Genomic DNA, 19,722 nt, shown 5'->3' on the forward strand with positions numbered 1-19,722 from the left:
GACTATGGCCTCTTAGGGAATAGATCAACCTAGTTCAACTTCTTCCAGAGTAGGTAGGTTAAACCAAGTCAACCTATTCTCTAGTGGCTAAGTAGATTAGACGTTAGTCCTCTTTTAAATTTTAAGTTGATTCCCATTGACTACAATCATCTCTTATGGGGGTAATCTCATTAATTCACAATAAAGGCATAAAAGGCCTCATTTGCACATGACAAAAGCAAGGGACAAGAGTATGTGGATATCCCAATTAGATGTAGAGAAATTACAAGGTGGATTATAAGGATTGAATATAATTCTTTCATTGCTAAGTGAGATATGTGTCAATATTATTTCAATTCAAATATTTAATCATTACATGACACCATGGAGATATGATCTTTATCTCTTCATATTTTACACACATTTACACTTACATGTACATTTGTATGCTAGGGTTTCACTCATAGAGTAGATTATTAACATTTTCTAGCTCTTTGCATTCTATACATATAATCTACGATTCACAAGCACTACATAAACACATGATATTCTTTCTAAGAGATATTTATAGAGGTGGAAACCACCAAACATGAGGTTAACTAAGGTTGTAGATAGGGAAAATGGTCTATTTATGAATATAAAAGCTTCGACCATAAAAAGCCTTAGAATCATATTCAAATTCCCAATCACCCAATGAAGTTATTAAAATCATATTTGAATAAATAAATAAAATAAGATGAAAATACATGCATTAAAATTATGTAAACTTCCTATTATGCTCCATTACTCTTCTTTCTCCTCATTAATTTGGTGTTTCTCTTATAGACAAGTGCACTAAATTAAGTTTTAAAAAAAAAAAAATAGCATGAGGATACTCACATTGTGGTTAACCAAATATGGAGGAAGAAGTCCATTAAATAGAAAAACCCACTTGAAAATGAATAGACACAAAAGATGATAGGAACCATCAAAAGAAAAGGAAGAGCCAAGAGTCAATAAGGAAAGACCAAAATTAATAAAAATCTAATTTCCCTCCAAAAAGGCCAAAGGTCATTTAAATAAATATATATATAATTGAGATGATAAAACAAAACAATTAAAATCCATTTAAATTTCAAAATGAATAAAACATAATAAATGGAGCTTATTTATGCAAAAAGGGACATTAGCATATACTAGCATTTAATTAAAAAATACTAAGTACTATTTAATTAAACTTAAGTTAAATTGGCAAATCAATTAAAGTAAATAAAATGACAATAATAATAAATGAAAAATAGGATCAATAGGGTTGTATATCGATATTCTAGAATGATGGAGCAAACATGCATAATTTTTAGATAACCTAACTCAATTCTTTTGTGATAGAATTTTGAACATTCCAGTATTTCATTGGCAGATTTCAATAGCTTCTTAATTTTTGAGTGAGATGTGCATGGGATTTGTAATAAGATATCTCAAAATATTTGTTTAGGGAGTTTCTCAAGAAAATCCATTATAACCTCTTTCTAATGGAATTAAATACGAAGCACTAGTTTTCTATGCTAGGTGTAGAGTTTGTTAAAATTTAGAGAATTATATCAAATTGTGCATAGGCATTTTAGAATTTTATGTTCAAACTATTGGCATTTTCTTACGGTTGGGAATAGTTTAACTAGTTTAAAGGCCTCACTGGCAGGGAATAACTTTACACTCTACAAATTAGCAAAATGGTGAAAAAGGCAGAAAAAGAGAAATGCATAAAAAAATAGTTTTCAGCAAAACTATATTTTGCACAAACCTAAGAATCCCCATGGCAAAGACAAAATAGAAAAAAAAAATTTCCCTAATAGAGAAAAAACACCCATATGGGTATCACCAAGCTTGGTAGCAAGGAAATTGAGAAGAAGCTAGGCGCAACCCTGCATTCCAATTAGTAATAAATTTGAGGCACTCAAATATGGTGTTCAAAAAAGAAAGACTCATTCAAAGCCATGGTCAAACTGCATGAATCAAGGAATGAGAAAATTAAATCAATACAATTCATCCAATGCTCAAACCCTAAAGAAAATGATGGATGGAAACAAGTAATTTTCAGAAGAAATAGGAGCAGACAAGCAACTCAAACAACCATAAACAATAGAATGAAGAAAAGAAAATTTGAGAACACACAAAAGCTCCTCCATAAAGAAGTTAGGAATTTCAGGGCATAGGAGAAGCAACCAGATCTGAAGCCTAGTATAGCCACAAAGGGAAGAGATTTAACTCATCAGATACCCAAACATTCCAAAATCTCAGTGGCTAGCAACATTCTGCTAGGTCAAATTCAATAGCAAGGAACAACAGGAAAGGAAGCTAGGGCATTCACCCAAAATTAGAAAATATACATCCCACCACATAAAAGAACAAATAAAAAGAGAGAGGATTCAACAAAAGGAATAACTAATGGCAAGTTAATGATATCTAATCAAAATTTATATTCTAATATATTAATTAAAAGTGATAGGCAAGCAAAAGAAAAGTGGGAGGAGTGCACAAAGTTGGGCATCTATGTATACTAGAGTAGACCAAAAAAGTATCCACCCAATTTTATCAAGTAAGATAGCAAAGATTGGGGGCCAACAAGTAAGTATCTACAACTATTCAAAAGCATCCATTTTTATTCAATGCAAAAATAAGGTAATTAGGAATAGATTAATTTCAATTTTGAACTGTTTATATAGAGGATTTATAGTTAAATCTTTAGCCTGGGAACCTCATTGGAATGAGGATAAAGTTAAGAAATTGCCCATCTAGATAGAAAGGAAAAATTTCCCACCTAAAATCAAACACCTTCAAACATTAATTAAAATTGGTAATTCCTTAAGGCATTTATTAGGAATACAAGTTTGGTATAACCAAACTAACAATATTAAATTTTTAATAGAAATAGAGGAGGGGAAGAAGGATGTAACAACAAAAAAATTGATAACAAATAGATCCATTTACAAGCTTGAGCTTAGAAAGTATGAAGGGAAGATAGCATGAATCATTAAGCCCAATCTCTACATTGATTACAAAATGTCAAATATAAAAGAAGCAATCAACAACATAAGGCCACACAAAAAGAAGGAAAGAGCAAAGAAACCAAAGAATTATATGGAAAAGAAAGAAGGAGATAGCAAGGGCGTGCAGGAAAGACAAAGAATAGAAAAGGAAGATATCAGTCAGCATAAACAATCAACAGATACAGATAAACAAAACAGAGACCATAGAGACAAGGGGAAAAAATGAGATAATAGCAAAAAATGTAGAAGAACTTTTAAAAAGGCACATATCAGAATATCCAAACTTTAAGAATGCAAGATTTTTCAAGCAGAGAATAAAGGTCTAAAGGAATCAAGAAATAGTATACAGGAACTAAATAAAATGACTCATGATATGTTACTACTCTAGAATGATATCGAGTACCAAGTTTTGATCAGTGAGCAATATCATCTTGAGCATGGGGATGTATCATTATTAACAAAGAAAGATAGAATAGAAGAAGTATCAATGGACTCAAAACCAACAAGGAAGAACACAAAAGAAGTAGTAGGGGAAATCAGAATTTCCTAGCAGTAGGAAAAGAGCATCCAAAATAGTCTAGACAAAGAAATAGAAACAAAGTTTAACCAAGGAACCAATCATGAACATGAAGACTTAGCTTGCAAAAATTCAAAAGTGTAGAAGAATGAAACCAAAGAAAAGGAGTGAGAATTTTGGCAAACTCCTACAAATGGGAAAGACATATTTGGAGAAGAAATGGACCTAGAGCATAGTCGATTAGACCAACATTTGATCCCCCTAGAAGTAGCAGCTATTATAAATCAAGATACAACAAACTATCCTACATATGAATGAGAAATATCAAAAATAGAGCAAAATCATGGTAATAATCAGCAATTGGGAAGAGTTTGGAATAGTGGATAGTCTAGAAAGGAATCAGGAAAAAGAAAGGAGCGACAAAGCATTAGAGAAAGAGATTTATGAAGAGGATAACACATTAGTTGAGTAGATAATTAAAGAAATGATAGATGAGGATGAAGATCAAGAGGTAGAAGCAGGTTTGATTAAGATATAGAACAACACAATAAACTTGGGACTATCCATAAACCAAGAAGGATTCAGTACCCCAAAATGTGGCAAACAAAAAAATAAGAGAGGAAGGAAATCACTTAAGGAATTAAGAGTAGCAAATGGACAAGAAAAAGAGCATAAAAGGATATTTGAAGTCCTAAATACAATGAAGGAAAAGAACCTTCCCAATGAACAATAAGGATTACAATACAGAATGCTAGGGGCCTAAATGCCCCTAGCAAGCAAAGATTGCTAAAATGCAATCTAAGCCTATGTGAATTAGACATCATTTTGATACAAGAAACTAAGTTAAGTAAAGAAGGAGACAAATTAAGAAAAAGATTAGGTAAATGGAAAGCAGAAATAATAGTATCAAATGGTGCCTCAGGAGGTATGGGAATATTATGGAATTCAAAATCAGTAGAAATCAGCACTATTTTGTCTAGCAATAATTGGATGGGAAGCAAGGTAAGTAGCAATAAACACAATATGTAGCTTACTATTATAAATGTCTATGGAACAAAACAAACAGAAGAAAAGAAAAAAGTATGGGATGAAATCAACATTCTTATAAGAATGTGCCCTAATGATAATGTGGTAATTGGTGGAGATTTTAATGCTATCTTGGACATAAAGGAGAAATTTGGAGGATCTCAAATAATAAGCAAAGCAATGTTAGATTTTAAGGATTGGGTCAAGCAAAAAAAGCTAGTAGAAATACCAATTAGTAATGGAATCTATACCTGGAAAAACAAAAGAAAAGATTTCAACTATATAATAGAAAAATTAGACAGGTTCTTTTTCAAAGGAGAATCAATAGATCTGGATCTAAATTTTACAACAAATATTCATCCTATAGCAAGTTCTAATCACTATCCTATTAAAATGGAATTCATAAAACCAAATAAACCTAATAGGAACCTATTTAAATGTGAGAAAATATGGTTTTTTGACAAAAACTTTATGGAAAATATCAAAAAAATGGTGGGTAGAAGGTAAATTCATAGGATCCAAATGTACTGCTTTATATCAAAATTAAAACTCCTCAAAGAAAAAATATTAAAATAGAATAAAACATGCTTCAATAACATCTTTAAAGAAAAATTGGACATTGAAGAAAAAATTAAAAATATAAATAATGAAGTAATTATAAATAGAATGGATAATGAGAAATTTAACACAAAAAAAGAATTATTAGGAAAACAAGAAGAGCTATTAGCAAAAGAAGAAATCTTTTGGGGACAAAAATCTAGGGAAAAATGGCTTGAAGAAGGAGACAGGAACACGGAATTCTTTCATAAGTTTAATATTCTCAAAAAATCTATCAACTCTATCAAACAAATCGAGGATTTAGCAAGTAATTTGGTAGACGACCCAAATAAAATAGTAGAAACCTTTGTTTCATACTATGAAAACTTACTAAACAACTATGAATTGTCTCATCGTATCAAATATTAAAAAGTACTCCAATACATCCCTAAAGTGGTAATTGATGATGATAATTTAGCCTTGAACAAACCTTTCATGAAAGAAGAGATTAAATTGGCTCTCTTTAATCTCAACCCAGATAAATCTCCAAGGTCGGATGGCTTTAGGCATTTTTCTTTAAAAAATGTTGGGACATTCTAGGTGAAGAATTATGGACAACAATAGAAGCAGTGAGAAATGGAGGATCCATTTTCACTGAAATCAACCATACCTTCTTAGCTTTAATACCTTAAAAAACTACAGTAGAATTACTTTCAAATTTCAGGCATATAGCACCCTGTAATACTATTTATAAAATATACTCCAAAGCTTTGGCAAACAGAACTAAAAACTTATTGCTAAAATTATTTTAGAAGAACAAATTGGGTTTGTCCCAGGAAGATCTGTATTAAATGGAATTTCTATAATTCAGGAAACTATACATTCAGTTGTCAATAATAAGGAAGCATGTATGTTTATGAAATTGGATATTTAAAAAGTTTATGATGTAGTTGACTAGAGATTCCTTTATAAATGCTTAGAAGCTTTTGGTTTCTCTTGGCAATAGATAAATGGTATCTCCAATTGCATTAATACACCTAGATTTCATTGTTAATCAATGGCACCCCAAAAGGATTTTGTAACATATCTAGAAGAATTCATCAAGGAGGCCCCTTATCACCTTTCTTTTTATCATTATGGCTGAAGCCTTTGGAAGGTCAATCCAAAAGGCCCAAGTAGATGGAAAAATTAATGGGGTTATGATGACAGAAAACATCTCTAAATTACACATCAACATTTTGCTGATGATACCATCCTCTTTGGTGTCAGCACCAAGGAAGAAACTTTAGCTTTTAAACAATTAATTAAAAACTATTCTAAAACATCTGGCCAAAAAATAAATGAAGAAAGTCAGAAATCTTTTTTCTAAATACAACAAATGAGATGGAAGACTATATATGTAATCAAATGGGTTATAAGAAAGGTATCTTCCCATACCTAGGAATTCATTTAGAAAAAGGAGTAAGAAATAGAAAAGAATGGGATAATATACTTAATAAAATCAATCAAAAAAATGAAACCACGGAAAGTCAAGTGGTTAACCAAGGCAGGTAGAGAAACTAAAATTATATCTATTATTTCTGCCATTCCTACCTACCCATTTTCTTGTCTACCTTTACCCATAAATATCAACAAAAAATTGGAAGGAAAACTCAAAAAAAAATTGAATTGGTATAGAAGACAAGAAGAAGAAGAAAGTTATAAAATGGGATAAGATCTATCGCCCAAAAGAGCGAGGGGGGCTGGCAATTAAAAGTTTTAGCTGGCAAAATCAAGCATTGGGTTCAAAACTAGTATGGAGAGTATATCAAGAAAGGGAACATAAATGGGAAAAGATTATTTATAACAAATATATGAATCCTAATGATCCAACTTCAATATATAGAATCAGGAATTCACCAGCAGGTTTTGAAACTTGGAATTTCATTGTAAAATGTAGGCCCTTAATTAGCAAACATTTAACCTAGGACCTAGGTAGAGGGGAAGAGACACTCTTTTGGGAAGATTCTCGAGATGGGCAATAGCCTCTCCCCAATTCAAACATTCCCCTACATGTCATAAATAAGATTACAAGCTTACGGGGTTCAAAGGTATATGATTATAAAACTTTTAGTAAGATTGAAGGGGTAGATGTGTGAGAATGGAAAACCCTAGAGACTATAGACATCTCTCTTGTAGACAAAGTAAATCTAGTAAAACTATTCACGAGGAAAAAATGGTTAACCATAAATCTACAGAAGACAAACTTATCTGGGGTGCATTCAAAGATGGAAAATACAAAGTAAAGTTGGGTTATAATATCATAATCAATTCAAATAGATGGGACAATCTTAAAATTCTTCTAGATCTATGTTGGGATGCAGCCTGCCTACCAAAGGTTGGCATCTTCTTATGGGTAGCCTCTCAAAACTAGATCTTAACTGCAGATCATTTTACAAAAAATGGGTTTTGAAGCACCTTCCAAATGTTGTTTATGTATAGAAAACTCTGAAACCTCTGAAAATCTCATTTTTGAATGTTCATTCTCTCAAAAAGGTTGGTATTGGCTTAAAAATAAGCTCGATTGGACCTCTCTTTTGTCTAAAGACCTCACTAATCATCTCAATGTTTGGCCAACTAAGAACAAAAATAGTATCTATGACAAAATGTGGAATATTGCTCCAGTCATCCTAATGTGGGAAATTTGGAAAGAGAGAAATAGACATATTTTTAACAACTTTAAATTAAGTATGACATCCCTATTTAATAAAATCGAAGCATCTATAATAGAAGTAATGAATAGTTATTAATAGAAAATGATTAAATTAGAAGGGTCCTTCTCTAAATGGGATGGATATATAAAAAAGAAAAGGAAACACGTTATCAACCCATAATTATTATATGAGAAAAAAGACCTTAAAGCTAGGAAATAATGTGCATGGAAAGCCCCCCCACCCCCCCACAAAGGGATGGAAAAACTTAAATTTTGATGGAGCATCTAGAGGGAGTCCAAGGAAGGCTAGAGTAGGAGCATAATTAGATCAGATTCTAGCCAGTGGTTTATCAAGAGAGCCAAACCCCTGGGAATCATCTCAAACAATATAGAAGAATTAGAATCTCTTCAAGAAGGCCTACAACTAAGCTTTAAAAATAAGCTTACAAGGTTAATCATCGAATGGGATTCTCATATAATCATCAATGCTATTAGAAAATGATAGACACCATATTGGGTGATGAACTCCAAGCTCAAAAAGGTGTTAAGTCTAATAGATCAGCTTGAAGAAACTAGATTTCAACAAATTTATCATGAAGGCAATACAGAGGTAGATGATCTAGCTAACAAAGGACTACATAGAGGGAGAAGATTTCACCTATCTTTCCTCTATGTCTTCCTCATTCAACACTAGCTCCATAAAATTTTAGCCTACACTTCTTATACAAGATATATTATCTATACATGATAACTTTATAGGATTTTGGCACTCAATTGACTAATACATAAAATATGAGGCACATTATTAAATTTCAATGTGGAATTTTGAAATATGGTAAATTAAGAATAAGTAGGAAAGGGAATCACAATTAAAGGGCTTGGTTTTGAAAAGCTTCTCAAGTTGGTTTTTTGGTTTTTAATTCTTCCTTTTCATATTTATTGTCACTTTTATTCTAGTTTTTAATCCACAATTGGAAGTTAGTTGTGTTTTGTCATCCAAATGCTGATCAGATCTCTACTCAAAGGCAAGTCTTTCAATTCTTTGAGCTTGTTCTCTAATCCTTCCTCAAGCATTCTATTCCCCTTGCTAAGATTGCATCTTTGTCTTATATTGATACATCAAATTTGTATAAATATATAACAAAGAACCTATATATATATATATTTATTTATTTATTTATTTATTTATTTGTTTGTTTGTTTGTTTGTTTTTAAATTTAAAAAAAAAATTAAAAAAATTGGGTATGCCCTTTTAAAATGTATAATATAGGACTTCAGTCCCGGGCAAGACTGGAGGTTACTCTATTCTTTCCTACCAATGCCCGTTTGAATGGAGAATTCCATCAACTCAATTTTATTTATCTAATATAATACAAGGCTTCGATCGTTTACTAATAAAAAAATGATAAATGATAAATAACCCAAAAGATGGCAAAAAATGGGAGATCAGGGCAGTAACCATTTTTTGGGTATCTACATTTTGCACATCTTTCAGATAATGTAATTTTGAGTGTTGTTTCAAATAAAAAAGAAAGAATACATTAAAAGGAGAAAGCAAAAACAAAATCCATGAGAATGTCACCTTGAGAAAATTGGACAATACTCCTAAAAAGAAGAGGACCATTTTTTTCAAAAATAAAGAGAAAGACACATAACCAAATGAAAACTAGACCGATTAAAGAGAAAAAAAAGATTGGCCAAAAGGAAAATAAAACCAAAAAGGAAGAACATGGACCAAAACAATAAGGGAAAACAAAAGAAAAATCAATCCTTTCATTTTTATATTACATTGTTTGTCTTTTGTAGAGCTTTTTGATGTAGAAAATTGGATGCATCACATTGTGATGCATTTAAAGTTAGAGTGATCATGTGATCCTTTTTACATGAGATCAGACATAATGTGGGTAAGGAATGCCCTAATCCACTCTGAAACACATACAGCATGGGTTGAGCTACATGCACCATAATTTCATGAGAACATCCCATGAATAGAAGATAAAGCCAAAATAAAGGACCATGAACCATTATATCCACTCTCATCATTTAGTGGTGTCCTTAAGTAACATAGGAACATAGAAGATGATAAAATTGATGGAAAAATAAGACAAAAAGACCATGGAGCATCCTTGTCACTCTCATTACTTACTAGTATCCTTAAGTAACATAGGAACATGGAAACTGATAAAATTAATGACAAAATCAGATAAAAAGACCATGAACTATCTGTTAAGATTAACCACGGATAGAAATAATAATTACATGCAAATATAACTAATATTAGAAAAATAATAAATCACATAGAAGAGAACACAAGACATCAAGATTTAATGTGGTTCACCCAAACCCTGGGCTACGTCCACCAAATAGAGAGTCCAATATTATTACGATCCAGTGATTACAATTTGATTACAATTTGTAATCCCTTATAGCTCAATACCGCCGCAAGAAGCAATTTTTGCATCACAGCTTATGGAAAAATCCCTAACCCTAAGCCCTTTTATACAAGTATTTTTGCAGCTTTAGGGTTATAGTTTATTACAATATGTCAGCCCAAAATTATCTATAAAATATTAGTGATAAAATAGGCCCTGAACCCAAAGAATTATGGAGTATGTATAGTACTTCCCTAATCAGTCACCATAAACTAACACTATCATGGCCATTCTCATCACTCAATCATATCCTCAAGTAGCAAAGGTACATGATGTCATAATAAAATCAATGAAAGATAAGATGTACTAAACCAAGTAAGCCAACAACCAATAAGATCTAATTACCAAAGTTGATAGCTTAAAATTAATGATAATAATAATGATCGATGTATCTAGTTTTAGGAAAAACACGTCTTATATAAGACACATGACAAGATAATGATGATGTCTATTTTAGAGAGGGGTACATCTTGTATAAGACAAAATGTTGATTGACAAATGACAAGTGATAGGATAATGATGATTGAGTGATGATGACAAGTTTGATCAAATTAATTGCCAACATGATTGGATATGTTTGTCTATTGATGAATAATTCATGAAGCACAAGTTTATACATCTCCTGATCATGTATGCTAAAATGTTTGTCTTGTTGCAAATGACAAATTATTAAGATTTAAAATGATATCAAGTAAAAAACTAATATTTTATTGCTTTGGGTTTTTAGACGTTATTTTATTTTTTTATTTTTTAGAATTTTTAAATACAATTCTATTTTAGAACATTTTGCAAATTTTAGGGATTTTTTTAGGATATTATTTACTTTTTATGATTTTTTCAAGACTTATTTTAATTATTAGGATTTTTTTTACACAACAATGAATTGTGAGCTTCTCATCAAGGAGGTCTTGGGTTTCAATCTACTTGAGATTAATCTTAACAATAATAAGAAATAACCTAGGCGTCGGTCGATTACCATTCCCAAAAAAAGGATTGTTTTGGACTTTATTTAATTTTTAGAATCTTTCAAGACTTTATTTATTTTTTATGATTTTTCAAGATTTAAAACTATTTATATGTAGTACCTCCAATTTTTTAATTAAAAGTAACCCCAATTGCAAATCATGTTGAGAATTTACCCCAACTCTAAGTTGTATATTGCACGCAAGGAAAACAATTAGAGTTATACATGCTATATGGTGGATACAAGAAGTGACAACATTAAATACTGACCATTTACAAGCCACAAAAGAGCAATTGGGATAAATGATAAGGTTATATAAATAATAGGCCCATGTGTAAGTGCTAGGTAGTGAACACATGAAAGGTGATCAATGATGTAGGTACAGGTTTTATGGATATATTGCTAAGCTAGAAAAAGAAAAGATAGATATTAAAGTAGTGATCACCACATGTGGCACCTATTTGCCAGTGTTTCACCATGGTAGTTACCCTAAGTGCATATTTTCCAAGTTTTCACTATAGGGAAAAAGTATTTATCTCTATTAGTGTTTTATCAACAAGATGTATGTTGCAAGGATTTCATCGAGACATTTTTAATCATGGAGGTGTGTTATTAATAAGGCTTGACAATGGTTATCCCTTTGAAGTTGCCAATTGATATGTCCTAGACCCATATGTTTTAGCAACTAAAAAAGGCCCCAACTAATTTTCTTAAAATTTTCTTGGTTCATCTTTATTTTGTTCATTCTTAGGGTTACCATAAAGGACCAAATCTCTAACCTCAATTGTCTTCTCTATGACCATTTCTTTATTTAAGTCTATTGTGAAATGCTTGTAAATGAGCTAGTGCAACATATCTCTTTTAATCTAATATTTTTGGCTCATGTAGTCTAGATACTTTGTAATCCTCTTCATCAATCAAGTGATGCTAAGAAACTCTTAATTATGGTATTTTAACTTCAAGAGGGAGTATCACTTCTACACCACAAACTAGTGAATCAGGTGTGGCTCCTATAGGCGTGTGAATGTTGGTGCAATATACCCATAGTGTTGGATTCAATTGTATGTGCCAATCACAAACAAAAAAATCAACAGTATTTTTGAGTATTTGGGTAAAGTTTGATTATATCCTTTTAGAGGTGTACTCAAAGGGTATGACATGAAAAGTGAGAGAGTTTGTTGGACATTAATGTTAGAGTAAAAATTTAATTTAATTATATTGGTTAAATTAACTTTACTCCCCGTCTTAAGATTTGACTTTCGTGTAGTTGTATTAGTCACATTTAATAATTAAATTAATTATTTAATATTTTACGTCTTAGGGTTTCCCTTCTAGGTTTTGATCACCTTTTATAAGGATTGATTAATTATATATCTATGCATTATTTTTGTCTAATAATATAATATTTCATATTTTCAAAGCCAACCCTTTATCCTTTTATTCTCTCTACTTCTCTATGGCAGGTTCTTGCATGTAGGTGTTCTTCAAATTCTATGAATTTGTATTGCTCAAATTCTACATGGAATCAAAGTTAGATCTATTGCAACTTATTTGCTTTTGAAGGAATCAGAGAAATGAGGATTTGAGTGCATTAGATCTATTATTTTAAGAATTTTCTATTGAAATAAGGGGGTCACTAATTTTTGGTGCACTTTGAGCTCAAACAAACCTCGTTACTAAGCTCGCAACACCTAAAAAATCTTATTTTGATATAAGATACATTTGGTTTGGACACAATTTACCAAAGATGCAAAGAAACATTTTTCCAATAGGTTGTACAACCCTTAACATGCATGAAGATGCAATTTGTTTCAATTTTTTTTTAAATGTTTGGTGTTGCAATCTTTTTCAACACCATCTCTAGCGGGCCCAGCAACACCACCCACACATGATGAGTGTGTCACTACAACTCCTCAACCTGTGTGCCACCCTCCCATCATTGGCATGCCACTCAAATCTCACCCATGCAGCACTAGTCTCATTCTGTTAGGATTAAACCATGGACAAAAATAACAATTACATGCAAATATAAACAATATCAGAAAAAATAGATCACACAAAAAAGAACATGAAACACCAAGTATTAACGTAGTTCACCCTATCCCTAGGCTACATCCACCAAATAGCAAGTCCAATATTATTACGATCCACTGATTACAACTTGATTACAATCTATAATCCCTTACAACTCAATACTGTCGCAAGAACCAATTTTTGCATCACCCCACAGTGAAAAAATCCATAACCCTAAGCCCTTTTATACAAGTATTTTTATTGCTTTAGGGTTATAATTGATAATTACATGTTGACCTAAAATCCTAATAAATAGGACCCAAAAAAAATCTCGAGGGCTCCACCCCCAAATCCCCAGACAACCATGGCCTAATGACCTCAACTGTATTGGAGACTAGCACCCCCAAACCCCCACTCGAGGCTCGGCCAGACCCCAAACCTTGTCGAAGAATTATGGAGTATGTACAGTACTTCCCTGATCAGTCACTACAATCTAGCAATCTCCCACTTAGGGATTGATCAAGCTCCACACTAAACAACAATCTCCCACCTAGAGACTGATCCTATAGTTATACCACTACTCCATGAGGCTCCCACTAGATCAAACCACCCTGGACTCTTTTGGTCTTCTATTCATGTTCAATCTAGAAGACCAACCAAAGTTGAAGAGGATTTTAGCTTCTCCCTTGTTACTACCTTTGTAAACATATCTACTAGATTGTCATCTATGTGTATCTTTTCCAACTTTAACTATCCATCATCCAAAACTGACCAAATGAAATGATACCACAACTGTATGTGTTTGGTCTTTGAATGCAGATCATAATTCTTCGCAAGATGAATGGCACTTTGACTATATGTAAACAAATAAGTATCCTTTTGAGGGTGTCCCAATTCTTCCAAGAATAATTGAAGCCATATCATACCCTTAGTTGCCTCTATAGCAACAATATACTATTCCTCTATGGTGGATAAAGCATTAACCTTCTGTAACCTAGAAACCCAGCTCACAACTGCTCCACCAATTGTAAAAACATAACCTATAGTACTTTTCCTAGTATCAATATCCCCTACCAAATCTAAGTCAACATAGCCATGTAAGTCAGTAGTAGAGCCCCCAAAGTGTAAACACTTGCTGGATGTTCCTCTCAGATATCTAAGAATCCATTTAACTACATTCCAATTCTCAATTCCTGGATGACACATATACCTGCTAACGACTCCTATTGCATGTGCAATATTTGGCCTTGTACATACCATAGCATACATCAAGCTTCCTATAGCTGAAGCATAGAGTACCTATAACATCTTATCCTCCTCTTCTTATGTCTTGGGACACATCTCCTTAGTCAACTTCAAATGACCAGGTAAAGGTGTGCAAACAACTTTAGCATTCTCCATAGAGAAATGTTGCAACACCTTCTCAACATAATCAACTTGAGATAGCATCAATTTCCTATTCTTCCTATCTATGCAAATCTTCACACCAAGGATTAGTTTTGTTGCCCCCAAATCTTTCATAGAAAATGCATATGCTAACTAGCATTTTAACTTCTTAATATGATCCATGTTAGACCCAACTACAAGCATATCATCAACATATAAACATAAAAAAATGTAGTTGTCATCATCCAACCTCTTAAAATAAACACAATAATCTAAATGGCACCTATTATATCCATGCTCATGCATAAAACTGTCAAATTTCATATACCATTGCCAAGGTGCTTGCTTCAAGCCATATAAACTTTTCTTTAATTTGCATACTAAGTTCTCCTTACCTTTGACCTCAAATCCCTATGGTTGAGCCATATATATCTCTTCATCCAAATCACCATGAAGGAAGGCTATTTTAACATCAAGCTAATCTAAATGCAAATCTTCAGTAGCCACAATACTTAAAATAGTACAAATAGAAGTCATCTTATCAACAGGAGAAAATATCTCATCAAAATCAATGCCCTTTTTCTGTGCAAATCCTTTTACAACTAACCTGGCTTTAAATATTTTCTTACCTCCATCCTCTTCTTTTAACCTATAAACCCACTTATTTTATAAAGCCCTTTTACCTACAGGAAACTTGCATAAATCTCATGTCTTATTTTTCAATAAAGAGTCTATTTGATCTTTCATTGCAGACTCCCACTAAATCTTAGCATCCACCTACACAGTTTCATCATAACATTCAGGTTCACCAATATCTATTAGTAAAATATAATACAAAGAGGGAGAAAAAATTTCTAAAGGTCTAATTAGCCTTGTTGACCATCTAACATTCACTGGTGTGTGTGGTATTTTTTGTTACAGTTGTTGCACATCATGAGGAAGGGCTAGAACGTCATCTTTTAGAGTATCATCCAGCACTACATAATCATCTTCTTTCTTGTTATGTTGCTGCAACAAATCTTTGTACAACACTTTTTCATTGAATATGACATCTCTGCTTCTTACAATTTTATAATTTTCAAAATCCCAAAGCCTATAACCAAATTCATTAATGCCATATCAAAAAAATACACATTTCTTTGACTTAGCTTCCAACTTGGTTCTATTTTCAGAATCTATATGAGCAAATGCTTCATAATCGAAGGTTCTAAGAAAAGAATAACTCACCTTCTTACCAGTCCATGCTTCCTCTAGAATACCACAACCCAAAGGAGTAGAGGGACCTCTATTAATCAAATATATTGTAGTATTGACAGCCTCCACCCACATGTGTAAGGGTAACCAAACATGCAACCTCATGCTCCTTAAATGCTCCATTATAGTCCTATTCATGCGTTCAACCACTCCATTTTCCTGTGGAGTCCTTGGAACAATTTTCTGTCTACAAATACCATTAGTGGAGCAATAATTTTCAAATTTATGACTGCAATACTCACCACCATTATCAGATCTGAGATATTTTAATTTTTTACTAATCTCATTTTCAACCAAGCATTTACATTTCTTAAAAGTTTCAAATATATCAAATTTATGTCTAAGGAAATAAACCCATACTTTTCTAGTTGAATGATCAATGAATGTAACATAATAATAAGAGCCACCAAGGGAAGATACCTAAGTTGGCCGGCCCCCATACATTAGTATGCACAAGCTCTAATTTCTCCTTTTTATTTTCCTTCCCAGTATTCACAAAACTCACTCTCTTCTATTTTCCATATACACAACTTTCACAGAAATCCATATTAACACATTTCAGACCTGGTAAAACTTTCATTGAATGAAGTACTTTCATACCTTTCTCATTCAAGTGCCCAAGTCTATTGTGCCACAACGCTATATCAGAATCTACGGCAGTTATTTGTTCTCCCTACTCAACTGCAACAACTGTTACTAAACATTCATTTTTCTCTAAAATAATTAAAGTAGAAGGAACAATATGACCTGTACAAAGATATAAGGTGCCTACTTTCACACCTTTTGCTACTACAAGGAAACCTTTTGAAACCTTCCAATTTTTATCATTAAAATTAACTACACAACCCTTATCATCGAGTTGCCCTACTAAAATTAAATTCCTAGTCAGCCTTGGAACATGTCTTGCCTCATGTAGAGGCCAATGATTCCCACTTTACAACTTAATCTTTTCCCTTTCTAACAATCTAACTGGGTTCATTGTCCCCCAAATAAACAAGTCCAAAATCTCCTTGGACATAATCAATGAAATAACCTCTATAGCATGAAATGAAGCACCAAAATCTAAATCTCATGAATCATCAACACTTTTTAGAAATAGAAGCAAAACATCCTCTTCGAATTTGTTACTTACCATATTTGCCTCCTTGTCTCCATTTAGTTTATCTCCTTCATTTTTTCTTTCAAGTCCAACAATCTTTCTTTTTATGCCCTAGTTTCCCATAGTACCAGTAGTTGTTTAGTCCTCTCAATTGAGACCTCCTCCCCTTTGACTTTCCTCTTGATTTTTCATGATTTTTAGAATTGCTTCCTCTCTTAGTAGTTTTGCCTCAACTTTGTATGTTCAAAGCACTTCCTGATGTAGATCCACCTGAGGTCTTCCTACAAGTTTCATCACTCAAAATAACACCGATCACATCATCATATTTTAGGGTACTAGATCCAGGAAGAGAATTACTCGTAGCCAAGCCATTCCAACTTTCAAGCAAAGAACACAAAATCAAGAGAGCCCTAATTTCTTCATCAAAATTTATACCTATAGAAGATAACTAACTAGTAATAGTATTAAACTCATTTAAATGATCTGAACAAATCCACCTTCTGTCATTTTCATATTAAATAAATGCTTTATGAAAAATACCTTGTTTGAAGTAGAGGGCTTTTCATATAGTTTCACTAGGGTTTGCATCAACTCTTCTATTATCTTCACTTTTGTAATATTAAATGTCACCGATGGTGCCAAGCATAATTGAATGCTTCCAAGTGCCTTTATATCCAAAAGATCCTAGTCGTCATTTGACATACATCCCTGATTCTTGGGTTTGCCTTCCAACAGCTTCCATAAATCTTTCTGATAAAGATAGTCTTCCATTTGCATCTTCCATAACTAAAAGTTCTACCCATTAAACTTGTCAACCCTTAGCTTACCCTCATCTACCATTGCTCCCACTCAACCATAAGACTCCCACTCAACTATGAGACTTTCTTGCAGAAGATAATTTAAAAAGAACTAAGCTCTAAAACCACTTGTTAGGATTAAACCACAGATATAATAACAATTACATGCAAATATAAATAATATCAAAAAATAATAGATCACACAAAAAAGAACACTAGACACCAAAATTTAATGTGGTTCATCCAATCCTGGGCTAGGTTCACCAAATAGCAAGTCCAATATTATTACAATCCAATGATTACAACTTGATTACAATATGTAATCCCTTATAGCTCAATACTCCCCCAAGAACTAATTTTTGCATCACCCCACAATGAAACAATCCCTAACTCTAAGCCCTTTTATACAAGTATTTTTTCCACTTTAGGGTTATAATTGATAATTACATGTCAGCCCAAAACCCCGATAAATAGGGCCCAAAAAAATTTCTCAGGGGCTTCACCCCCAAACCCCACCGAGGAATTATGGAGTATGCTCAATACTTCCTTGATCAATCACCACAATCTAACACATTCAACCCTTGCCACGATCACATGGGCATCCAAGGGCCCTATTTTTTTTCTTTCGGAGGCACTTTCACTAAAATAGTTGTATCTTGGGTATATGGTGTCAAAATTGAAAAAATAAGATATTGTTAGAAAGATGATTCTGATCACATTAAAGCCATGGAGTTTATTCAAGAAAAAAACTCAATTTGTATACCTATTTATGTAGTTGAATGTAGATTCTTTTTTCATTCTAAGGGGTGTAACTTGCTCAAAATAGCTTCATTTTTTTAAAATCTCAAATAGGCCTTGGAAAGATATTCCCATGCTCTCTATTAAGATTCTTAGTTATCTTAATTATTAATTTTATTAGGTACACATATTAGTGTCAAAAGAATTTATTTCTTTGTCTTACTTTACTAGCTTTCAAATCATACTGGGATTTGGTTTTCTATATTGTGGGGGGTGATTTTTTCTTATTTTTTGTCATTTGTATCAAAAACTAGAATATATAAACACAAAAACTAAAAAACCCTTTTGCATCTTCTATCTAGTTCTAAAATATCATTAAAATAATAAAAATTCAAAGCAAATGAGGCACAGTTGACAACATGGCGAACTCGTGTTCTATTGAGCCCCTTACCCCGGATAATTATCACCTCAAGAAAGATCATATGAAAAGACTTATAAATTTATAAGGGTTATGGTCTTGTTTCAATGAGGTTCAACTAAGCTAACATGCCCTTTTGAGGTTATGTAACATGGGATTAGCATGGATCGAGCTATGGGTTTTTTATCTTTTCATGTTACAGATACTCTCCTCTTTCATCTAGATGGTTGTCTCACTCCTTGAGATATGTGGTTAAAGTTTGAAGGACTTTTTGGCACAATTAATGAGTTCATAGCGCTTCACATTGATGCAAAGTTGACCTCCTTTGTACCTTATTCTTTTCCCTCTATTGAGGACTTTCTAATGAAATTCAAACAAAAAAGATCTTTGTTACAAGGTTGTGTAAAGAAAAAAAATAATCAAGAGTGTATTTACCTGATTCTATCAAAGCTTTGAGGGAAGTTTCATATTTTCTCATCTACTTTTTACTCTACTATGGATGCTTTAGGTCCTAAATTCACCATGCATACATTTGAGGTTTTTTGTGATCGCTCAGTTGACTAGATAACAGGTCAAGCTTACACAATTGGACTCTCTAGTAGGATCAAAGAACCAAGTATTAGTTTCTTGGACATCCAAAGGAAAGGAAAAGTAGAAACTAAGGCCAAAAATAGATTCAACTAGTAGTGAGAATTACTCCAAGACACCTCCCAAATTAGATACAAAGAAATCCACTCCAAAACAAGGTAAATCTTCTAAGTTTGGTGAGTCTTCCACTAAGACTAATTAGTTCACAAGTGATCCTTGCAATTTTTATGGCGTGGAAGGGCATCCAGTTTCCAGA

Source organism: Cupressus sempervirens, chromosome 11 (genome assembly GCF_028749045.1).
Source record: "Cupressus sempervirens isolate cs-2001-9-10 chromosome 11, ASM2874904v1, whole genome shotgun sequence".
Classification (NCBI taxonomy): domain Eukaryota; kingdom Viridiplantae; phylum Streptophyta; class Pinopsida; order Cupressales; family Cupressaceae; genus Cupressus; species Cupressus sempervirens.